This window comes from Styela clava, chromosome 15 (genome assembly GCF_964204865.1).
Source record: "Styela clava chromosome 15, kaStyClav1.hap1.2, whole genome shotgun sequence".
NCBI classification, from domain to species: domain Eukaryota; kingdom Metazoa; phylum Chordata; class Ascidiacea; order Stolidobranchia; family Styelidae; genus Styela; species Styela clava.
The window spans coordinates 7,239,896-7,255,437 of NC_135264.1; the positions used below are offsets into that span (position 1 = coordinate 7,239,896).

Consider the following 15,542-nt stretch of genomic DNA (forward strand, 5'->3'; position numbering starts at 1 on the left):
GCCGAATAGACTACTACTTTATCGCCTACAACCATACCACGTTGAATGCACCCGATCTCGTTCGATCTCGGAAGTTAAGCAATGTCGGGCTCGGTTAGTACTTGCATGGGTGACCGACTGGGAATACCGAGTGTCGTAGGCTTTTGGTCGCCGTTTCATTCGATTTTGCTCTGTTTTCCAACAATTGCGAAATACAAATAGCCGAATAGACTACTACTTTATCGCCTACAACCATACCACGTTGAATGCACCCGATCTCGTTCGATCTCGGAAGTTAAGCAATGTCGGGCTCGGTTAGTACTTGCATGGGTGACCGGCTGGGAATACCGAGTGTCGTAGGCTTTTCGTCGCCGTTTCATTTGATTTTGCTCTGTTTTCCAACAACTGCGAAATACAAATAGCCGAATAGACTACTACTTTATCGCCTACAACCATACCACGTTGAATGCACCCGATCTCGTTCGATCTCGGAAGTTAAGCAATGTCGGGCTCGGTTAGTACTTGCATGGGTGACCGGCTGGAATACCGAGTGTCGTAGGCTTTTCGTCGCCGTTTCGTTCGATTTTGTTCTGTTTTCCAACAACTGCGAAATACAAATAGCCGAATAGACTACTGTTTAATCGCCTACAACCATACCACGTTGAATGCACCCGATCTCGTTCGATCTCGGAAGTTAAGCAATGTCGGGCTCGGTTAGTACTTGCATGGGTGACCGGCTGCGAATACCGAGTGTCGTAGGCTTTTTGTCGCCGTTTCATTCGATTTTGCTCTGTTTTCCAACAACTGCGAAATACAAATAGCCGAATAGACTACTACTTTATCGCCTACAACCATACCACGTTGAATGCACCCGTTATCGTTCGATCTCGGAAGTTAAGCAATGTCGGGCTCGGTTAGTACTTGCATGGGTGACCGGCTGGGAATACCGAGTGTCGTAGTCTTTTCGTCGCCGTTTCATTCGATTTTGCTCTGTTTTCCAACAACTGCGAAATACAAATAGCCGAATAGACTACTACTTTATCGCCTACAACCATACCACGTTGAATGCACCCGTTATCGTTCGATCTCGGAAGTTAAGCAATGTCGGGCTCGGTTAGTACTTGCATGGGTGACCGGCTGGGAATACCGAGTGTCGTAGGCTTTTCGTCGCCGTTTCATTCGATTTTGCTCTGTTTTCCAACAACTGCAAAATACAAATAGCCGAATAGACTACTACTTTATCGCCTACAACCATACCACGTTGAATGCACCCGATCTCGTTCGATCTCGGAAGTTAATCAATGTCGGGCTCGGTTAGTACTTGCATGGGTGACCGGCTGGGAATACCGAGTGTCGTAGGCTTTTCGTCGCCGTTTCATTCGATTTTGCTCTGTTTTCCAACAACTGCGAAATACAAATAGCCGAATAGACTACTACTTTATTGCCTACAATCATACCACGTTGAATGCACTCGATCTCGGAAGTTAAGCAATGTCGGGCTCGGTTAGTACTTGCATGGGTGACCGGCTGGGAATACCGAGTGTCGTAGGCTTTTTGTCGCCGTTTCATTCGATTTTGCTCTGTTTTCCAACAACTGCGAAATACAAATAGCCGAATAGACTACTACTTTATCGCCTACAACCATACCACGTTGAATGCACTCGATCTCGTTCGATCTCGGAAGTTAAGCAATGTCGGGCTCGGTTAGTACTTGCATGGGTGACCGGCTGGGAATACCGAGTGTCGTAGGCTTTTCGTCGCCGTTTCATTCGATTTTGCTCTGTTTTCCAACAACTGCGAAATACAAATAGCCGAATAGACTACTACTTTATCGCCTACAACCATACCACGTTGAATGCACCCGATCTCGTTCGATCTCGGAAGTTAAGCAATGTCGGGCTCGGTTAGTACTTGCATGGGTGACCGACTGGGAATACCGAGTGTCGTAGGCTTTTCGTCGCCGTTTCATTCGATTTTGCTCTGTTTTCCAACAATTGCGAAATACAAATAGCCGAATAGACTACTACTTTATCGCCTACAACCATACCACGTTGAATGCACCCGATCTCGTTCGATCTAGGAAGTTAAGCAATGTCGGGCTCGGTTAGTACTTGCATGGGTGACCGGCTGGGAATACCGAGTGTCGTAGGCTTTTCGTCGCCGTTTCATTTGATTTTGCTCTGTTTTCCAACAACTGCGAAATACAAATAGCCGAATAGACTACTACTTTATCGCCTACAACCATACCACGTTGAATGCACCCGATCTCGTTCGATCTCGGAAGTTAAGCAATGTCGGGCTCGGTTAGTACTTGCATGGGTGACCGGCTGGAATACCGAGTGTCGTAGGCTTTTCGTCGCCGTTTCGTTCGATTTTGCTCTGTTTTCCAACAACTGCGAAATACAAATAGCCGAATAGACTACTGTTTAATCGCCTACAACCATACCACGTTGAATGCACCCGATCTCGTTCGATCTCGGAAGTTAAGCAATGTCGGGCTCGGTTAGTACTTGCATGGGTGACCGGCTGGAATACCGAGTGTCGTAGGCTTTTCGTCGCCGTTTCGTTCGATTTTGCTCTGTTTTCCAACAACTGCGAAATACAAATAGCCGAATAGACTACTACTTTACCGCCTACAACCATACCACGTTGAATGCACCCGATCTCGGAAGTTAAGCAATGTCGGGCTCGGTTAGTACTTGCATGGGTGACCGGCTGGGAATACCGAGTGTCGTAGGCTTTTCGTCGCCGTTTCATTCGATTTTGCTCTGTTTTCTAACAATTGCGAAATACAAATAGCCGAATAGACTACTACTTTATCGCCTACAACCATACCACGTTGAATGCACCCGATCTTGTTCGATCTCGGAAGTTAAGCAATGTCGGGCTTGGTTAGTACTTGCATGGGTGACCGGCTGGGAATACCGAGTGTCGTAGGCTTTTCGCTTGGTTAGTACTTGCATGGGTGACCGGCTGGGAATACCGAGTGTCGTAGGCTTTTCGTCGCCGTTTCATTCGATTTTGCTCTGTTTTCTAACAACTGGGAAATACAAATAGCCGAATAGACTACTACTTCATCGCCTACAACCATACCACGGTGAATGCACCCGATCTCGTTCGATCTCGGAAGTTAAGCAATGTCGTGCTCGGTTAGTACTTGCATGGGTGACCGGCTGGGAATACCGAGTGTCGTAGGCTTTTTTTTCGTAGCCGTTCCATTCGTTTTTGCTCTGTTTTCCAACAACTGCGAAATACAAATAGCCGAATAGACTACTACTTTATCGCCTACAACCATACCACGTTGAATGCACCCGATCTCGTTCGATCTCGGAAGTTAAGCAATGTCGGGCTCGGTTAGTACTTGCATGGATGACCGGCTGGGAATACCGAGTGTCGTAGGCTTTTCGTCGCCGTTTCATTCGATTTTGCTCTGTTTTCCAATAACTGCGAAATACAAATAGCCGAATAGACTACTACTTTATCGCCTACAACCATACCACGTTGAATGCACCCGATCTCGTTCGATCTCGGAAGTTAAGCAATGTCGGGCTCGGTTAGTACTTGCATGGGTGACCGGCTGGGAATACCGAGTGTCGTAGGCTTTTCGTCGCCGTTTCATTCGATTTTGCTCTGTTTTCCAACAACTGCGAAATACAAATAGCCGAATAGACTACTACTTTATCGCCTACAACCATACCACGTTGAATGCACTCGATCTCGGAAGTTAAGCAATGTCGGGCTCGGTTAGTACTTACATGGGTGACCGGCTGGGAATACCGAGTGTCGTAGGCTTTTTGTCGCCGTTTCATTCGATTTTGCTCTGTTTTCCAACAACTGCGAAATACAAATAGCCGAATAGACTACTACTTTATCGCCTACAACCATACCACGTTGAATGCACCCGATCTCGGAAGTTAAGCAATGTCGGGCTCGGTTAGTACTTGCATGGGTGACCGGCTGGGAATACCGAGTGTCGTAGGCTTTTCGTCGCCGTTTCATTCGATTTTCCTCTGTTTTCTAACAATTGCGAAATACAAATAGCCGAATAGACTACTACTTTATCGCCTACAACCATACCACGTTGAATGCACCCGATCTTGTTCGATCTCGGAAGTTAAGCAATGTCGGGCTTGGTTAGTACTTGCATGGGTGACCGGCTGGGAATACCGAGTGTCGTAGGCTTTTCGTCGCCGTTTCATTCGATTTTGCTCTGTTTTCTAACAACTGGGAAATACAAATAGCCGAATAGACTACTACTTCATCGCCTACAACCATACCACGGTGAATGCACCCGATCTCGTTCGATCTCGGAAGTTAAGCAATGTCGTGCTCGGTTAGTACTTGCATGGGTGACCGGCTGGGAATACCGAGTGTCGTAGGCTTTTTTTTCGTCGCCGTTCCATTCGTTTTTGCTCTGTTTTCCAACAACTGCGAAATACAAATAGCCGAATAGACTACTACTTTATCGCCTACAACCATACCACGTTGAATGCACCCGATCTCGTTCGATCTCGGAAGTTAAGCAATGTCGGGCTCGGTTAGTACTTGCATGGGTGACCGGCTGGGAATACCGAGTGTCGTAGGCTTTTCGTCGCCGTTTCATTCGATTTTGCTCTGTTTTCCAATAACTGCGAAATACAAATAGCCGAATAGACTACTACTTTATCGCCTACAACCATACCACGTTGAATGCACCCGATCTCGTTCGATCTCGGAAGTTAAGCAATGTCGGGCTCGGTTAGTACTTGCATGGGTGACCGGCTGGGAATACCGAGTGTCGTAGGCTTTTCGTCGCCGTTTCATTCGATTTTGCTCTGTTTTCCAACAACTGCGAAATACAAATAGCCGAATAGACTACTACTTTATCGCCTACAACCATACCACGTTGAATGCACTCGATCTCGGAAGTTAAGCAATGTCGGGCTCGGTTAGTACTTACATGGGTGACCGGCTGGGAATACCGAGTGTCGTAGGCTTTTTGTCGCCGTTTCATTCGATTTTGCTCTGTTTTCCAACAACTGCGAAATACAAATAGCCGAATAGACTACTACTTTATCGCCTACAACCATACCACGTTGAATGCACCCGATCTCGTTCGATCTCGGAAGTTAAGCAATGTCGGGCTCGGTTAGTACTTGCATAGGTGACCGGCTGGGAATACCGAGTGTCGTAGGCTTTTCGTCGCCGTTTCATTCGATTTTGCTCTGTTTTCCAACAACTGCGAAATACAAATAGCCGAATAGACTACTACTTTATCGCCTACAACCATACCACGTTGAATGCACCCGACCTCGTTCGATCTCGGAAGTTAAGCAATGTCGGGCTCGGTTAGTACTTGCATGGGTGACCGGCTGGGAATACCGAGTGTCGTAGGCTTTTCGTCGCCGTTTCATTCGATTTTGCTCTGTTTTCCAACAACTGCGAAATACAAATAGCCGAATAGACTACTATTTTATCGCCTACAACCATACCACGTTGAATGCACCCGATCTCGTTTGATCTCGGAAGTTAAGCAATGTCGGGCTCGGTTAGTACTTGCATGGGTGACCGGCTGGGAATACCGAGGGTCGCAGGCTTTTCGTCGCCGTTTCATTCGATTTTCCTCTGTTTTCCAACAACTGCGAAATACAAATAGCCGAATAGACTACTACTTTATCGCCTACAACCATACCACGTTGAATGCACCCGATCTCGTTCGATCTCGGAAGTTAAGCAATGTCGGGCTCGGTTAGTACTTGCATGGGTTACCGGCTGGGAATACCGAGTGTCGTAGGCTTTTCGTCGCCGTTTCATTTGATTTTGCTCTGTTTTCCAACAACTGCGAAATACAAATAGCCGAATAGACTACTACTTTATCGCCTACAACCATACCACGTTGAATGCACCCGATCTCGTTCGATCTCGGAAGTTAAGCAATGTCGGGCTCGGTTAGTACTTGCATGGGTGACCGGCTGGGAATACCGAGAGTCGTAGGCTTTTCGTCGCCGTTTCATTCGATTTTGCTCTGTTTTCCAACAACTGCGAAATACAAATAGCCAAATAGACTACTACTTTATCGCCTACAACCATACCACGTTGAATGCACCCGATCTCGTTCGATCTCGGAAGTTAAGCAATGTCGGGCTCGGTTAGTACTTGCATCGGTGACCGGCTGGGAATACCGAGTGTCGTAGGCTTTTCGTCGCCGTTTCATTTGATTTTGCTCTGTTTTCCAACAACTGCGAAATACAAATAGCCGAATAGACTACTACTTCATCGCCTACAACCATACCACGTTGAATGCTCCCGATCTTTTTCGATCTCGGAAGTTAAGCAATGTCGGGCTTGGTTAGTACTTGCATGGGTGACCGGCTGGGAATACCGAGTGTCGTAGGCTTTTCGTCGCCGTTTCATTCCATTTTGCTCTGTTTTCTAACAACTGCGAAATACAAATAGCCGAATAGACTACTACTTTATCGCCTACAACCATACCACGGTGAATGCACCCGTTATCGTTCGATCTCGGATGTTAAGCAATGTCGGGCTCGGTTAGTACTTGCATGGGTGACCGGCTGGGAATACCGAGTGTCGTAGGCTTTTCGTCGCCGTTTCATTCGATTTTGCTCTGTTTTCCAACAACTGCGAAATACAAATAGCCGAATAGACTACTACTTTATCGCCTACAACCATACCACGTTGAATGCACCCGATCTCGTTCGATCTCGGAAGTTAAGCAATGTCGGGCTCGGTTAGTACTTGCATGAGTGACCGGCTGGGAATACCGAGTGTCGTAGGCTTTTCGTCGCCGTTTCATTCGATTTTGCTCTGTTTTCTAACAACTGGGAAATACAAATAGCCGAATAGACTACTACTTCATCGCCTACAACCATACCACGGTGAATGCACCCGATCTCGTTCGATCTCGGAAGTTAAGCAATGTCGTGCTCGGTTAGTACTTGCATGGGTGACCGGCTGGGAATACCGAGTGTCGTAGGCTTTTTTTTCGTAGCCGTTCCATTCGTTTTTGCTCTGTTTTCCAACAACTGCGAAATACAAATAGCCGAATAGACTACTACTTTATCGCCTACAACCATACCACGTTGAATGCACCCGATCTCGTTCGATCTCGGAAGTTAAGCAATGTCGGGCTCGGTTAGTACTTGCATGGATGACCGGCTGGGAATACCGAGTGTCGTAGGCTTTTCGTCGCCGTTTCATTCGATTTTGCTCTGTTTTCCAATAACTGCGAAATACAAATAGCCGAATAGACTACTACTTTATCGCCTACAACCATACCACGTTGAATGCACCCGATCTCGTTCGATCTCGGAAGTTAAGCAATGTCGGGCTCGGTTAGTACTTGCATGGGTGACCGGCTGGGAATACCGAGTGTCGTAGGCTTTTCGTCGCCGTTTCATTCGATTTTGCTCTGTTTTCCAACAACTGCGAAATACAAATAGCCGAATAGACTACTACTTTATCGCCTACAACCATACCACGTTGAATGCACTCGATCTCGGAAGTTAAGCAATGTCGGGCTCGGTTAGTACTTACATGGGTGACCGGCTGGGAATACCGAGTGTCGTAGGCTTTTTGTCGCCGTTTCATTCGATTTTGCTCTGTTTTCCAACAACTGCGAAATACAAATAGCCGAATAGACTACTACTTTATCGCCTACAACCATACCACGTTGAATGCACCCGATCTCGGAAGTTAAGCAATGTCGGGCTCGGTTAGTACTTGCATGGGTGACCGGCTGGGAATACCGAGTGTCGTAGGCTTTTCGTCGCCGTTTCATTCGATTTTCCTCTGTTTTCTAACAATTGCGAAATACAAATAGCCGAATAGACTACTACTTTATCGCCTACAACCATACCACGTTGAATGCACCCGATCTTGTTCGATCTCGGAAGTTAAGCAATGTCGGGCTTGGTTAGTACTTGCATGGGTGACCGGCTGGGAATACCGAGTGTCGTAGGCTTTTCGTCGCCGTTTCATTCGATTTTGCTCTGTTTTCTAACAACTGGGAAATACAAATAGCCGAATAGACTACTACTTCATCGCCTACAACCATACCACGGTGAATGCACCCGATCTCGTTCGATCTCGGAAGTTAAGCAATGTCGTGCTCGGTTAGTACTTGCATGGGTGACCGGCTGGGAATACCGAGTGTCGTAGGCTTTTTTTTCGTCGCCGTTCCATTCGTTTTTGCTCTGTTTTCCAACAACTGCGAAATACAAATAGCCGAATAGACTACTACTTTATCGCCTACAACCATACCACGTTGAATGCACCCGATCTCGTTCGATCTCGGAAGTTAAGCAATGTCGGGCTCGGTTAGTACTTGCATGGGTGACCGGCTGGGAATACCGAGTGTCGTAGGCTTTTCGTCGCCGTTTCATTCGATTTTGCTCTGTTTTCCAATAACTGCGAAATACAAATAGCCGAATAGACTACTACTTTATCGCCTACAACCATACCACGTTGAATGCACCCGATCTCGTTCGATCTCGGAAGTTAAGCAATGTCGGGCTCGGTTAGTACTTGCATGGGTGACCGGCTGGGAATACCGAGTGTCGTAGGCTTTTCGTCGCCGTTTCATTCGATTTTGCTCTGTTTTCCAACAACTGCGAAATACAAATAGCCGAATAGACTACTACTTTATCGCCTACAACCATACCACGTTGAATGCACTCGATCTCGGAAGTTAAGCAATGTCGGGCTCGGTTAGTACTTACATGGGTGACCGGCTGGGAATACCGAGTGTCGTAGGCTTTTTGTCGCCGTTTCATTCGATTTTGCTCTGTTTTCCAACAACTGCGAAATACAAATAGCCGAATAGACTACTACTTTATCGCCTACAACCATACCACGTTGAATGCACCCGATCTCGTTCGATCTCGGAAGTTAAGCAATGTCGGGCTCGGTTAGTACTTGCATAGGTGACCGGCTGGGAATACCGAGTGTCGTAGGCTTTTCGTCGCCGTTTCATTCGATTTTGCTCTGTTTTCCAACAACTGCGAAATACAAATAGCCGAATAGACTACTACTTTATCGCCTACAACCATACCACGTTGAATGCACCCGACCTCGTTCGATCTCGGAAGTTAAGCAATGTCGGGCTCGGTTAGTACTTGCATGGGTGACCGGCTGGGAATACCGAGTGTCGTAGGCTTTTCGTCGCCGTTTCATTCGATTTTGCTCTGTTTTCCAACAACTGCGAAATACAAATAGCCGAATAGACTACTATTTTATCGCCTACAACCATACCACGTTGAATGCACCCGATCTCGTTTGATCTCGGAAGTTAAGCAATGTCGGGCTCGGTTAGTACTTGCATGGGTGACCGGCTGGGAATACCGAGGGTCGCAGGCTTTTCGTCGCCGTTTCATTCGATTTTCCTCTGTTTTCCAACAACTGCGAAATACAAATAGCCGAATAGACTACTACTTTATCGCCTACAACCATACCACGTTGAATGCACCCGATCTCGTTCGATCTCGGAAGTTAAGCAATGTCGGGCTCGGTTAGTACTTGCATGGGTTACCGGCTGGGAATACCGAGTGTCGTAGGCTTTTCGTCGCCGTTTCATTTGATTTTGCTCTGTTTTCCAACAACTGCGAAATACAAATAGCCGAATAGACTACTACTTTATCGCCTACAACCATACCACGTTGAATGCACCCGATCTCGTTCGATCTCGGAAGTTAAGCAATGTCGGGCTCGGTTAGTACTTGCATGGGTGACCGGCTGGGAATACCGAGAGTCGTAGGCTTTTCGTCGCCGTTTCATTCGATTTTGCTCTGTTTTCCAACAACTGCGAAATACAAATAGCCAAATAGACTACTACTTTATCGCCTACAACCATACCACGTTGAATGCACCCGATCTCGTTCGATCTCGGAAGTTAAGCAATGTCGGGCTCGGTTAGTACTTGCATCGGTGACCGGCTGGGAATACCGAGTGTCGTAGGCTTTTCGTCGCCGTTTCATTTGATTTTGCTCTGTTTTCCAACAACTGCGAAATACAAATAGCCGAATAGACTACTACTTCATCGCCTACAACCATACCACGTTGAATGCTCCCGATCTTTTTCGATCTCGGAAGTTAAGCAATGTCGGGCTTGGTTAGTACTTGCATGGGTGACCGGCTGGGAATACCGAGTGTCGTAGGCTTTTCGTCGCCGTTTCATTCCATTTTGCTCTGTTTTCTAACAACTGCGAAATACAAATAGCCGAATAGACTACTACTTTATCGCCTACAACCATACCACGGTGAATGCACCCGTTATCGTTCGATCTCGGATGTTAAGCAATGTCGGGCTCGGTTAGTACTTGCATGGGTGACCGGCTGGGAATACCGAGTGTCGTAGGCTTTTCGTCGCCGTTTCATTCGATTTTGCTCTGTTTTCCAACAACTGCGAAATACAAATAGCCGAATAGACTACTACTTTATCGCCTACAACCATACCACGTTGAATGCACCCGATCTCGTTCGATCTCGGAAGTTAAGCAATGTCGGGCTCGGTTAGTACTTGCATGAGTGACCGGCTGGGAATACCGAGTGTCGTAGGCTTTTCGTCGCCGTTTCATTCGATTTTGCTCTGTTTTCCAACAACTGCGAAATACAAATAGCCGAATAGACTACTACTTTATCGCCTACAACCATACCACGTTGAATGCACTCGATCTCGGAAGTTAAGCAATGTCGGGCTCGGTTAGTACTTACATGGGTGACCGGCTGGGAATACCGAGTGTCGTAGGCTTTTTGTCGCCGTTTCATTCGATTTTGCTCTGTTTTCCAACAACTGCGAAATACAAATAGCCGAATAGACTACTACTTTATCGCCTACAACCATACCACGTTGAATGCACCCGATCTCGTTCGATCTCGGAAGTTAAGCAATGTCGGGCTCGGTTAGTACTTGCATGGGTGATCGGCTGGGAATACCGAGTGTCGTAGGCTTTTCGTCGCCGTTTCATTCGATTTTGCTCTGTTTTCCAACAACTGCGAAATACAAATAGCCGAATAGACTACTACTTTATCGCCTACAACCATACCACGTTGAATGCACCCGATCTCGTTCGATCTCGGAAGTTAAGCAATGTCGGGCTCGGTTAGTACTTGCGTGGGTGACCGGCTGGGAATACTGAGTGTCGTAGGCTTTTCGTCGCCGTTTCATTCGATTTTGCTCTGTTTTCCAACAACTGCGAAATACAAATAGCCGAATAGACTACTATTTTATCGCCTACAACCATACCACGTTGAATGCACCCGATCTCGTTCGATCTCGGAAATTAAGCAATGTCGGGCTCGGTTAGTACTTGCATGGGTGACCGGCTGGGAATACCGAGTGTCGTAGGCTTTTTGTCGCCGTTTCATTCGATTTTGCTCTGTTTTCCAACAACTGCGAAATACAAATAGCCGAATAGACTACTAATTTATCGCCTACAACCATACCACGTTGAATGCACCCGTTATCGTTCGATCTCGGAAGTTAAGCAATGTCGGGCTCGGTTAGTACTTGCATGGGTGACCGGCTGGGAATACCGAGTGTCGTAGGCTTTTCGTCGCCGTTTCATTCGATTTTGCTCTGTTTTCCAACAACTGCGAAATACAAATATCCGAATAGACTACTACTTTATCGCCTACAACCATACCACGTTGAATGCACCCGATCTCGTTCGATCTCGGAAGTTAAGCAATGTCGGGCTCGGTTAGTACTTGCATGGGTGACCGGCTGGGAATACCGAGTGTCGTAGGCTTTTCGTCGCCGTTTCATTCGATTTTGCTCTGTTTTCCAACAACTGCGAAATACAAATAGCCGAATAGACTACTACTTTATCGCCTACAACCATACCACGTTGAATGCACTCGATCTCGGAAGTTAAGCAATGTCGGGCTCGGTTAGTACTTACATGGGTGACCGGCTGGGAATACCGAGTGTCGTAGGCTTTTTGTCGCCGTTTCATTCGATTTTGCTCTGTTTTCCAACAACTGCGAAATACAAATAGCCGAATAGACTACTACTTTATCGCCTACAACCATACCACGTTGAATGCACCCGATCTCGTTCGATCTCGGAAGTTAAGCAATGTCGGGCTCGGTTAGTACTTGCATGGGTGACCGGCTGGGAATACCGAGTGTCGTAGGCTTTTCGTCGCCGTTTCGTTCGATTTTGCTCTGTTTTCCAACAACTGCAAAATACAAATAGCCGAATAGACTACTACTTTATCGCCTACAACCATACCACGTTGAATGCACCCGATCTCGTTCGATCTCGGAAGTTAAGCAATGTCGGGCTCGGTTAGTACTTGCATGGGTGACCGGCTGGGAATACCGAGTGTCGTAGGCTTTTCGTCGCCGTTTCATTCGATTTTGCTCTGTTTTCCAACAACTGCGAAATACAAATAGCCGAATAGACTACTACTTTATCGCCTACAACCATACCACGTTGAATGCACTCGATCTCGGAAGTTAAGCAATGTCGGGCTCGGTCAGTACTTACATGGGTGACCGGCTGGGAATACCGAGTGTCGTAGGCTTTTTGTCGCCGTTTCATTCGATTTTGCTCTGTTTTCCAACAACTGCGAAATACAAATAGCCGAATAGACTACTACTTTATCGCCTACAACCATACCACGTTGAATGCACCCGATCTCGTTCGATCTCGGAAGTTAAGCAATGTCGGGCTCGGTTAGTACTTGCATGGGTGACCGGCTGGGAATACCGAGTGTCGTAGGCTTTTCGTCGCCGTTTCATTCGATTTTGCTCTGTTTTCCAACAACTGCGAAATACAAATAGCCGAATAGACTACTACTTTATCGCCTACAACCATACCACGTTGAATGCACTCGATCTCGTTCGATCTCGGAAGTTAAGCAATGTCGGGCTCGGTTAGTACTTGCATGGGTGACCGGCTGGGAATACCGAGTGTCGTAGGCTTTTCGTCGCCGTTTCATTCGATTTTGCTCTGTTTTCCAACAACTGCGAAATACAAATAGCCGAATAGACTACTATTTTATCGCCTACAACCATACCACGTTGAATGCACCCGATCTCGTTCGATCTCGGAAGTTAAGCAATGTCGGGCTCGGTTAGTACTTGCATGGGTGACCGGCTGGGAATACCGAGGGTCGTAGGCTTTTTGTCGCCGTTTCATTCGATTTTGCTCTGTTTTCCAACAACTGCGAAATACAAATAGCCGAATAGACTACTACTTTATCGCCTACAACCATACCACGTTGAATGCACCCGATCTCGTTCGATCTCGGAAGTTAAGCAATGTCGGGCTCGGTTAGTACTTGCATGGGTGACCGGCTAGGAATACCGAGTGTCGTAGGCTTTTCGTCGCCGTTTCATTTGATTTTGCTCTGTTTTCCAACAACTGCGAAATACAAATAGCCGAATAGACTACTACTTTATCGCCTACAACCATACCACGTTGAATGCACCCGATCTCGTTCGATCTCGGAAGTTAAGCAATGTCGGGCTCGGTTAGTACTTGCATGGGTGACCGGCTGGGAATACCGAGGGTCGTAGGCTTTTCGTCGCCGTTTCATTCGATTTTGCTCTGTTTTCCAACAACTGCGAAATACAAATAGCCGAATAGACTACTACTTTATCGCCTACAACCATACCACGTTGAATGCACCCGATCTCGTTCGATCTCGGAAGTTAAGCAATGTCGGGCTCGGTTTGTACTTGCATGGGTGACCGGCTGGGAATACCGAGTGTCGTAGGGTTTTCGTCGCCGTTTCATTTGATTTTGCTCTGTTTTCCAACAACTGCGAAATACAAATAGCCGAATAGACTACTACTTCATCGCCTACAACCATACCACGTTGAATGCTCCCGATCTTGTTCGATCTCGGAAGTTAAGCAATGTCGGGCTTGGTTAGTACTTGCATGGGTGACCGGCTGGGAATACCGAGTGTCGTAGGCTTTTCGTCGCCGTTTCATTCGATTTTGCTCTGTTTTCTAACAACTGCGAAATACAAATAGCCGAATAGACTACTACTTTATCGCCTACAACCATACCACGGTGAATGCACCCGTTATCGTTCGATCTCGGAAGTTAAGCAATGTCGGGCTCGGTTAGTACTTGCATGGGTGACCGGCTGGGAATACCGAGTGTCGTAGGCTTTTCGTCGCCGTTTCATTCGATTTTGCTCTGTTTTCCAACAACTGCGAAATACAAATAGCCGAATAGACTACTACTTTATCGCCTACAACCATACCACGTTGAATGCACCCGATCTCGTTCGATCTCGGAAGTTAAGCAATGTCGGGCTCGGTTAGTACTTGCATGGGTGGCCGGCTGGGAATACCGAGTGTCGTAGGCTTTTCGTCGCCGTTTCATTCGATTTTGCTCTGTTTTCCAACAACTGCGAAATACAAATAGCCGAATAGACTACTACTTTATCGCCTACAACCATACCACGTTGAATGCACTCGATCTCGTTCGATCTCGGAAGTTAAGCAATGTCGGGCTCGGTTAGTACTTGCATGGGTGACCGGCTGGGAATACCGAGTGTCGTAGGCTTTTCGTCGCCGTTTCATTCGATTTTGCTCTGTTTTCCAACAACTGCGAAATACAAATAGCCGAATAGACTACTATTTTATCGCCTACAACCATACCACGTTGAATGCACCCGATCTCGTTCGATCTCGGAAGTTAAGCAATGTCGGGCTCGGTTAGTACTTGCATGGGTGACCGGCTGGGAATACCGAGGGTCGTAGGCTTTTCGTCGCCGTTTCATTCGATTTTGCTCTGTTTTCCAACAACTGCAAAATACAAATAGCCGAATAGACTACTACTTTATCGCCTACAACCATACCACGTTGAATGCACCCGATCTCGTTCGATCTCGGAAGTTAAGCAATGTCGGGCTCGGTTAGTACTTGCATGGGTGACCGGCTGGGAATACCGAGTGTCGTAGGCTTTTCGTCGCCGTTTCGTTCGATTTTGCTCTGTTTTCCAACAACTGCAAAATACAAATAGCCGAATAGACTACTACTTTATCGCCTACAACCATACCACGTTGAATGCACCCGATCTCGTTCGATCTCGGAAGTTAAGCAATGTCGGGCTCGGTTAGTACTTGCATGGGTGACCGGCTGGGAATACCGAGTGTCGTAGGCTTTTCGTCGCCGTTTCATTCGATTTTGCTCTGTTTTCCAACAACTGCGAAATACAAATAGCCGAATAGACTACTACTTTATCGCCTACAACCATACCACGTTGAATGCACTCGATCTCGGAAGTTAAGCAATGTCGGGCTCGGTCAGTACTTACATGGGTGACCGGCTGGGAATACCGAGTGTCGTAGGCTTTTTGTCGCCGTTTCATTCGATTTTGCTCTGTTTTCCAACAACTGCGAAATACAAATAGCCGAATAGACTACTACTTTATCGCCTACAACCATACCACGTTGAATGCACCCGATCTCGTTCGATCTCGGAAGTTAAGCGATGTCGGGCTCGGTTAGTACTTGCATGGGTGACCGGCTGGGAATACCGAGTGTCGTAGGCTTTTCGTCGCCGTTTCATTCGATTTTGCTCTGTTTTCCAACAACTGCGAA

General features: G+C 46.9%; 56 non-coding genes and 22 pseudogenes across 56 annotated transcripts; all 78 read left to right on the forward strand.

Annotated features, from left to right (window-relative positions):
* Positions 1–23: 23 nt before the first annotated feature.
* Positions 24–142, forward strand: LOC144415381 (5S ribosomal RNA). The gene has a single exon (XR_013471273.1). It is a non-coding gene; the product is annotated as a 5S ribosomal RNA (ribosomal RNA).
* Positions 143–223: 81 nt separating this feature from the next.
* LOC144416073 (5S ribosomal RNA) lies at positions 224–342 on the forward strand. Its single transcript, XR_013471967.1, has one exon. It is a non-coding gene; the product is annotated as a 5S ribosomal RNA (ribosomal RNA).
* An 81-nt stretch (positions 343–423) lies between these two features.
* Positions 424–541, forward strand: LOC144417148 (5S ribosomal RNA). The gene has a single exon (XR_013473041.1). It is a non-coding gene; the product is annotated as a 5S ribosomal RNA (ribosomal RNA).
* Positions 542–622: 81 nt separating this feature from the next.
* Positions 623–741, forward strand: LOC144414955 (5S ribosomal RNA). Its single transcript, XR_013470847.1, has one exon. It is a non-coding gene; the product is annotated as a 5S ribosomal RNA (ribosomal RNA).
* An 81-nt stretch (positions 742–822) lies between these two features.
* On the forward strand, positions 823–941 carry LOC144418276 (5S ribosomal RNA; annotated as a pseudogene).
* Positions 942–1,022: 81 nt separating this feature from the next.
* On the forward strand, positions 1,023–1,141 carry LOC144417840 (5S ribosomal RNA; annotated as a pseudogene).
* An 81-nt stretch (positions 1,142–1,222) lies between these two features.
* On the forward strand, positions 1,223–1,341 carry LOC144415391 (5S ribosomal RNA). Its single transcript, XR_013471283.1, has one exon. It is a non-coding gene; the product is annotated as a 5S ribosomal RNA (ribosomal RNA).
* An 81-nt stretch (positions 1,342–1,422) lies between these two features.
* LOC144412504 (5S ribosomal RNA) lies at positions 1,423–1,531 on the forward strand (annotated as a pseudogene).
* An 81-nt stretch (positions 1,532–1,612) lies between these two features.
* On the forward strand, positions 1,613–1,731 carry LOC144414854 (5S ribosomal RNA). Its single transcript, XR_013470745.1, has one exon. It is a non-coding gene; the product is annotated as a 5S ribosomal RNA (ribosomal RNA).
* An 81-nt stretch (positions 1,732–1,812) lies between these two features.
* LOC144415392 (5S ribosomal RNA) lies at positions 1,813–1,931 on the forward strand. Its single transcript, XR_013471284.1, has one exon. It is a non-coding gene; the product is annotated as a 5S ribosomal RNA (ribosomal RNA).
* Positions 1,932–2,012: 81 nt separating this feature from the next.
* On the forward strand, positions 2,013–2,131 carry LOC144416847 (5S ribosomal RNA). The gene has a single exon (XR_013472740.1). It is a non-coding gene; the product is annotated as a 5S ribosomal RNA (ribosomal RNA).
* Positions 2,132–2,212: 81 nt separating this feature from the next.
* LOC144417149 (5S ribosomal RNA) lies at positions 2,213–2,330 on the forward strand. The gene has a single exon (XR_013473042.1). It is a non-coding gene; the product is annotated as a 5S ribosomal RNA (ribosomal RNA).
* An 81-nt stretch (positions 2,331–2,411) lies between these two features.
* LOC144417150 (5S ribosomal RNA) lies at positions 2,412–2,529 on the forward strand. The gene has a single exon (XR_013473043.1). It is a non-coding gene; the product is annotated as a 5S ribosomal RNA (ribosomal RNA).
* Positions 2,530–2,610: 81 nt separating this feature from the next.
* Positions 2,611–2,719, forward strand: LOC144411953 (5S ribosomal RNA; annotated as a pseudogene).
* Positions 2,720–2,800: 81 nt separating this feature from the next.
* LOC144415511 (5S ribosomal RNA) lies at positions 2,801–2,919 on the forward strand. Its single transcript, XR_013471402.1, has one exon. It is a non-coding gene; the product is annotated as a 5S ribosomal RNA (ribosomal RNA).
* A 139-nt stretch (positions 2,920–3,058) lies between these two features.
* LOC144417513 (5S ribosomal RNA) lies at positions 3,059–3,177 on the forward strand (annotated as a pseudogene).
* An 85-nt stretch (positions 3,178–3,262) lies between these two features.
* LOC144415177 (5S ribosomal RNA) lies at positions 3,263–3,381 on the forward strand. Its single transcript, XR_013471069.1, has one exon. It is a non-coding gene; the product is annotated as a 5S ribosomal RNA (ribosomal RNA).
* An 81-nt stretch (positions 3,382–3,462) lies between these two features.
* On the forward strand, positions 3,463–3,581 carry LOC144416084 (5S ribosomal RNA). Its single transcript, XR_013471978.1, has one exon. It is a non-coding gene; the product is annotated as a 5S ribosomal RNA (ribosomal RNA).
* An 81-nt stretch (positions 3,582–3,662) lies between these two features.
* LOC144412505 (5S ribosomal RNA) lies at positions 3,663–3,771 on the forward strand (annotated as a pseudogene).
* An 81-nt stretch (positions 3,772–3,852) lies between these two features.
* LOC144411955 (5S ribosomal RNA) lies at positions 3,853–3,961 on the forward strand (annotated as a pseudogene).
* Positions 3,962–4,042: 81 nt separating this feature from the next.
* LOC144415512 (5S ribosomal RNA) lies at positions 4,043–4,161 on the forward strand. Its single transcript, XR_013471403.1, has one exon. It is a non-coding gene; the product is annotated as a 5S ribosomal RNA (ribosomal RNA).
* An 81-nt stretch (positions 4,162–4,242) lies between these two features.
* LOC144417514 (5S ribosomal RNA) lies at positions 4,243–4,361 on the forward strand (annotated as a pseudogene).
* Positions 4,362–4,446: 85 nt separating this feature from the next.
* Positions 4,447–4,565, forward strand: LOC144416095 (5S ribosomal RNA). The gene has a single exon (XR_013471989.1). It is a non-coding gene; the product is annotated as a 5S ribosomal RNA (ribosomal RNA).
* An 81-nt stretch (positions 4,566–4,646) lies between these two features.
* LOC144416106 (5S ribosomal RNA) lies at positions 4,647–4,765 on the forward strand. The gene has a single exon (XR_013472000.1). It is a non-coding gene; the product is annotated as a 5S ribosomal RNA (ribosomal RNA).
* An 81-nt stretch (positions 4,766–4,846) lies between these two features.
* Positions 4,847–4,955, forward strand: LOC144412506 (5S ribosomal RNA; annotated as a pseudogene).
* Positions 4,956–5,036: 81 nt separating this feature from the next.
* LOC144415836 (5S ribosomal RNA) lies at positions 5,037–5,155 on the forward strand. The gene has a single exon (XR_013471730.1). It is a non-coding gene; the product is annotated as a 5S ribosomal RNA (ribosomal RNA).
* Positions 5,156–5,236: 81 nt separating this feature from the next.
* Positions 5,237–5,355, forward strand: LOC144415774 (5S ribosomal RNA). The gene has a single exon (XR_013471667.1). It is a non-coding gene; the product is annotated as a 5S ribosomal RNA (ribosomal RNA).
* An 81-nt stretch (positions 5,356–5,436) lies between these two features.
* LOC144417200 (5S ribosomal RNA) lies at positions 5,437–5,555 on the forward strand. The gene has a single exon (XR_013473093.1). It is a non-coding gene; the product is annotated as a 5S ribosomal RNA (ribosomal RNA).
* An 81-nt stretch (positions 5,556–5,636) lies between these two features.
* LOC144414845 (5S ribosomal RNA) lies at positions 5,637–5,755 on the forward strand. The gene has a single exon (XR_013470735.1). It is a non-coding gene; the product is annotated as a 5S ribosomal RNA (ribosomal RNA).
* Positions 5,756–5,836: 81 nt separating this feature from the next.
* On the forward strand, positions 5,837–5,955 carry LOC144415180 (5S ribosomal RNA). Its single transcript, XR_013471072.1, has one exon. It is a non-coding gene; the product is annotated as a 5S ribosomal RNA (ribosomal RNA).
* An 81-nt stretch (positions 5,956–6,036) lies between these two features.
* On the forward strand, positions 6,037–6,155 carry LOC144416961 (5S ribosomal RNA). Its single transcript, XR_013472853.1, has one exon. It is a non-coding gene; the product is annotated as a 5S ribosomal RNA (ribosomal RNA).
* Positions 6,156–6,236: 81 nt separating this feature from the next.
* LOC144416971 (5S ribosomal RNA) lies at positions 6,237–6,355 on the forward strand. The gene has a single exon (XR_013472863.1). It is a non-coding gene; the product is annotated as a 5S ribosomal RNA (ribosomal RNA).
* Positions 6,356–6,436: 81 nt separating this feature from the next.
* LOC144412462 (5S ribosomal RNA) lies at positions 6,437–6,555 on the forward strand (annotated as a pseudogene).
* Positions 6,556–6,636: 81 nt separating this feature from the next.
* Positions 6,637–6,755, forward strand: LOC144416278 (5S ribosomal RNA). The gene has a single exon (XR_013472171.1). It is a non-coding gene; the product is annotated as a 5S ribosomal RNA (ribosomal RNA).
* Positions 6,756–6,836: 81 nt separating this feature from the next.
* Positions 6,837–6,955, forward strand: LOC144417515 (5S ribosomal RNA; annotated as a pseudogene).
* An 85-nt stretch (positions 6,956–7,040) lies between these two features.
* LOC144415178 (5S ribosomal RNA) lies at positions 7,041–7,159 on the forward strand. Its single transcript, XR_013471070.1, has one exon. It is a non-coding gene; the product is annotated as a 5S ribosomal RNA (ribosomal RNA).
* Positions 7,160–7,240: 81 nt separating this feature from the next.
* LOC144416117 (5S ribosomal RNA) lies at positions 7,241–7,359 on the forward strand. Its single transcript, XR_013472011.1, has one exon. It is a non-coding gene; the product is annotated as a 5S ribosomal RNA (ribosomal RNA).
* Positions 7,360–7,440: 81 nt separating this feature from the next.
* On the forward strand, positions 7,441–7,549 carry LOC144412507 (5S ribosomal RNA; annotated as a pseudogene).
* An 81-nt stretch (positions 7,550–7,630) lies between these two features.
* LOC144411956 (5S ribosomal RNA) lies at positions 7,631–7,739 on the forward strand (annotated as a pseudogene).
* Positions 7,740–7,820: 81 nt separating this feature from the next.
* On the forward strand, positions 7,821–7,939 carry LOC144415513 (5S ribosomal RNA). The gene has a single exon (XR_013471404.1). It is a non-coding gene; the product is annotated as a 5S ribosomal RNA (ribosomal RNA).
* Positions 7,940–8,020: 81 nt separating this feature from the next.
* Positions 8,021–8,139, forward strand: LOC144417516 (5S ribosomal RNA; annotated as a pseudogene).
* Positions 8,140–8,224: 85 nt separating this feature from the next.
* On the forward strand, positions 8,225–8,343 carry LOC144416128 (5S ribosomal RNA). The gene has a single exon (XR_013472022.1). It is a non-coding gene; the product is annotated as a 5S ribosomal RNA (ribosomal RNA).
* Positions 8,344–8,424: 81 nt separating this feature from the next.
* LOC144416140 (5S ribosomal RNA) lies at positions 8,425–8,543 on the forward strand. Its single transcript, XR_013472034.1, has one exon. It is a non-coding gene; the product is annotated as a 5S ribosomal RNA (ribosomal RNA).
* Positions 8,544–8,624: 81 nt separating this feature from the next.
* LOC144412508 (5S ribosomal RNA) lies at positions 8,625–8,733 on the forward strand (annotated as a pseudogene).
* An 81-nt stretch (positions 8,734–8,814) lies between these two features.
* LOC144415837 (5S ribosomal RNA) lies at positions 8,815–8,933 on the forward strand. The gene has a single exon (XR_013471731.1). It is a non-coding gene; the product is annotated as a 5S ribosomal RNA (ribosomal RNA).
* Positions 8,934–9,014: 81 nt separating this feature from the next.
* LOC144415775 (5S ribosomal RNA) lies at positions 9,015–9,133 on the forward strand. The gene has a single exon (XR_013471668.1). It is a non-coding gene; the product is annotated as a 5S ribosomal RNA (ribosomal RNA).
* Positions 9,134–9,214: 81 nt separating this feature from the next.
* LOC144417201 (5S ribosomal RNA) lies at positions 9,215–9,333 on the forward strand. The gene has a single exon (XR_013473094.1). It is a non-coding gene; the product is annotated as a 5S ribosomal RNA (ribosomal RNA).
* An 81-nt stretch (positions 9,334–9,414) lies between these two features.
* Positions 9,415–9,533, forward strand: LOC144414846 (5S ribosomal RNA). The gene has a single exon (XR_013470736.1). It is a non-coding gene; the product is annotated as a 5S ribosomal RNA (ribosomal RNA).
* Positions 9,534–9,614: 81 nt separating this feature from the next.
* Positions 9,615–9,733, forward strand: LOC144415182 (5S ribosomal RNA). The gene has a single exon (XR_013471074.1). It is a non-coding gene; the product is annotated as a 5S ribosomal RNA (ribosomal RNA).
* Positions 9,734–9,814: 81 nt separating this feature from the next.
* Positions 9,815–9,933, forward strand: LOC144416962 (5S ribosomal RNA). Its single transcript, XR_013472854.1, has one exon. It is a non-coding gene; the product is annotated as a 5S ribosomal RNA (ribosomal RNA).
* Positions 9,934–10,014: 81 nt separating this feature from the next.
* On the forward strand, positions 10,015–10,133 carry LOC144416972 (5S ribosomal RNA). Its single transcript, XR_013472864.1, has one exon. It is a non-coding gene; the product is annotated as a 5S ribosomal RNA (ribosomal RNA).
* Positions 10,134–10,214: 81 nt separating this feature from the next.
* LOC144412463 (5S ribosomal RNA) lies at positions 10,215–10,333 on the forward strand (annotated as a pseudogene).
* An 81-nt stretch (positions 10,334–10,414) lies between these two features.
* On the forward strand, positions 10,415–10,533 carry LOC144416279 (5S ribosomal RNA). The gene has a single exon (XR_013472172.1). It is a non-coding gene; the product is annotated as a 5S ribosomal RNA (ribosomal RNA).
* Positions 10,534–10,614: 81 nt separating this feature from the next.
* LOC144412509 (5S ribosomal RNA) lies at positions 10,615–10,723 on the forward strand (annotated as a pseudogene).
* An 81-nt stretch (positions 10,724–10,804) lies between these two features.
* Positions 10,805–10,923, forward strand: LOC144415364 (5S ribosomal RNA). The gene has a single exon (XR_013471256.1). It is a non-coding gene; the product is annotated as a 5S ribosomal RNA (ribosomal RNA).
* Positions 10,924–11,004: 81 nt separating this feature from the next.
* On the forward strand, positions 11,005–11,123 carry LOC144415633 (5S ribosomal RNA). Its single transcript, XR_013471525.1, has one exon. It is a non-coding gene; the product is annotated as a 5S ribosomal RNA (ribosomal RNA).
* Positions 11,124–11,204: 81 nt separating this feature from the next.
* Positions 11,205–11,323, forward strand: LOC144416009 (5S ribosomal RNA). Its single transcript, XR_013471903.1, has one exon. It is a non-coding gene; the product is annotated as a 5S ribosomal RNA (ribosomal RNA).
* Positions 11,324–11,404: 81 nt separating this feature from the next.
* Positions 11,405–11,523, forward strand: LOC144417841 (5S ribosomal RNA; annotated as a pseudogene).
* An 81-nt stretch (positions 11,524–11,604) lies between these two features.
* Positions 11,605–11,723, forward strand: LOC144416151 (5S ribosomal RNA). Its single transcript, XR_013472045.1, has one exon. It is a non-coding gene; the product is annotated as a 5S ribosomal RNA (ribosomal RNA).
* An 81-nt stretch (positions 11,724–11,804) lies between these two features.
* LOC144412510 (5S ribosomal RNA) lies at positions 11,805–11,913 on the forward strand (annotated as a pseudogene).
* Positions 11,914–11,994: 81 nt separating this feature from the next.
* On the forward strand, positions 11,995–12,113 carry LOC144416162 (5S ribosomal RNA). The gene has a single exon (XR_013472056.1). It is a non-coding gene; the product is annotated as a 5S ribosomal RNA (ribosomal RNA).
* Positions 12,114–12,194: 81 nt separating this feature from the next.
* On the forward strand, positions 12,195–12,313 carry LOC144416173 (5S ribosomal RNA). Its single transcript, XR_013472067.1, has one exon. It is a non-coding gene; the product is annotated as a 5S ribosomal RNA (ribosomal RNA).
* Positions 12,314–12,394: 81 nt separating this feature from the next.
* On the forward strand, positions 12,395–12,503 carry LOC144412817 (5S ribosomal RNA; annotated as a pseudogene).
* An 81-nt stretch (positions 12,504–12,584) lies between these two features.
* Positions 12,585–12,703, forward strand: LOC144416184 (5S ribosomal RNA). The gene has a single exon (XR_013472078.1). It is a non-coding gene; the product is annotated as a 5S ribosomal RNA (ribosomal RNA).
* Positions 12,704–12,784: 81 nt separating this feature from the next.
* On the forward strand, positions 12,785–12,903 carry LOC144414855 (5S ribosomal RNA). Its single transcript, XR_013470746.1, has one exon. It is a non-coding gene; the product is annotated as a 5S ribosomal RNA (ribosomal RNA).
* An 81-nt stretch (positions 12,904–12,984) lies between these two features.
* Positions 12,985–13,103, forward strand: LOC144415187 (5S ribosomal RNA). The gene has a single exon (XR_013471079.1). It is a non-coding gene; the product is annotated as a 5S ribosomal RNA (ribosomal RNA).
* An 81-nt stretch (positions 13,104–13,184) lies between these two features.
* On the forward strand, positions 13,185–13,303 carry LOC144415013 (5S ribosomal RNA). The gene has a single exon (XR_013470905.1). It is a non-coding gene; the product is annotated as a 5S ribosomal RNA (ribosomal RNA).
* An 81-nt stretch (positions 13,304–13,384) lies between these two features.
* On the forward strand, positions 13,385–13,503 carry LOC144415188 (5S ribosomal RNA). Its single transcript, XR_013471080.1, has one exon. It is a non-coding gene; the product is annotated as a 5S ribosomal RNA (ribosomal RNA).
* An 81-nt stretch (positions 13,504–13,584) lies between these two features.
* Positions 13,585–13,703, forward strand: LOC144416844 (5S ribosomal RNA). The gene has a single exon (XR_013472737.1). It is a non-coding gene; the product is annotated as a 5S ribosomal RNA (ribosomal RNA).
* Positions 13,704–13,784: 81 nt separating this feature from the next.
* Positions 13,785–13,903, forward strand: LOC144416387 (5S ribosomal RNA). Its single transcript, XR_013472280.1, has one exon. It is a non-coding gene; the product is annotated as a 5S ribosomal RNA (ribosomal RNA).
* An 81-nt stretch (positions 13,904–13,984) lies between these two features.
* On the forward strand, positions 13,985–14,103 carry LOC144418381 (5S ribosomal RNA; annotated as a pseudogene).
* An 81-nt stretch (positions 14,104–14,184) lies between these two features.
* LOC144415062 (5S ribosomal RNA) lies at positions 14,185–14,303 on the forward strand. Its single transcript, XR_013470954.1, has one exon. It is a non-coding gene; the product is annotated as a 5S ribosomal RNA (ribosomal RNA).
* An 81-nt stretch (positions 14,304–14,384) lies between these two features.
* On the forward strand, positions 14,385–14,503 carry LOC144414856 (5S ribosomal RNA). The gene has a single exon (XR_013470747.1). It is a non-coding gene; the product is annotated as a 5S ribosomal RNA (ribosomal RNA).
* Positions 14,504–14,584: 81 nt separating this feature from the next.
* On the forward strand, positions 14,585–14,703 carry LOC144415189 (5S ribosomal RNA). Its single transcript, XR_013471081.1, has one exon. It is a non-coding gene; the product is annotated as a 5S ribosomal RNA (ribosomal RNA).
* An 81-nt stretch (positions 14,704–14,784) lies between these two features.
* LOC144416195 (5S ribosomal RNA) lies at positions 14,785–14,903 on the forward strand. The gene has a single exon (XR_013472089.1). It is a non-coding gene; the product is annotated as a 5S ribosomal RNA (ribosomal RNA).
* Positions 14,904–14,984: 81 nt separating this feature from the next.
* On the forward strand, positions 14,985–15,103 carry LOC144416206 (5S ribosomal RNA). The gene has a single exon (XR_013472100.1). It is a non-coding gene; the product is annotated as a 5S ribosomal RNA (ribosomal RNA).
* Positions 15,104–15,184: 81 nt separating this feature from the next.
* Positions 15,185–15,293, forward strand: LOC144412818 (5S ribosomal RNA; annotated as a pseudogene).
* Positions 15,294–15,374: 81 nt separating this feature from the next.
* LOC144414597 (5S ribosomal RNA) lies at positions 15,375–15,493 on the forward strand. Its single transcript, XR_013470487.1, has one exon. It is a non-coding gene; the product is annotated as a 5S ribosomal RNA (ribosomal RNA).
* The last annotated feature ends 49 nt before the right edge of the window (positions 15,494–15,542 follow it).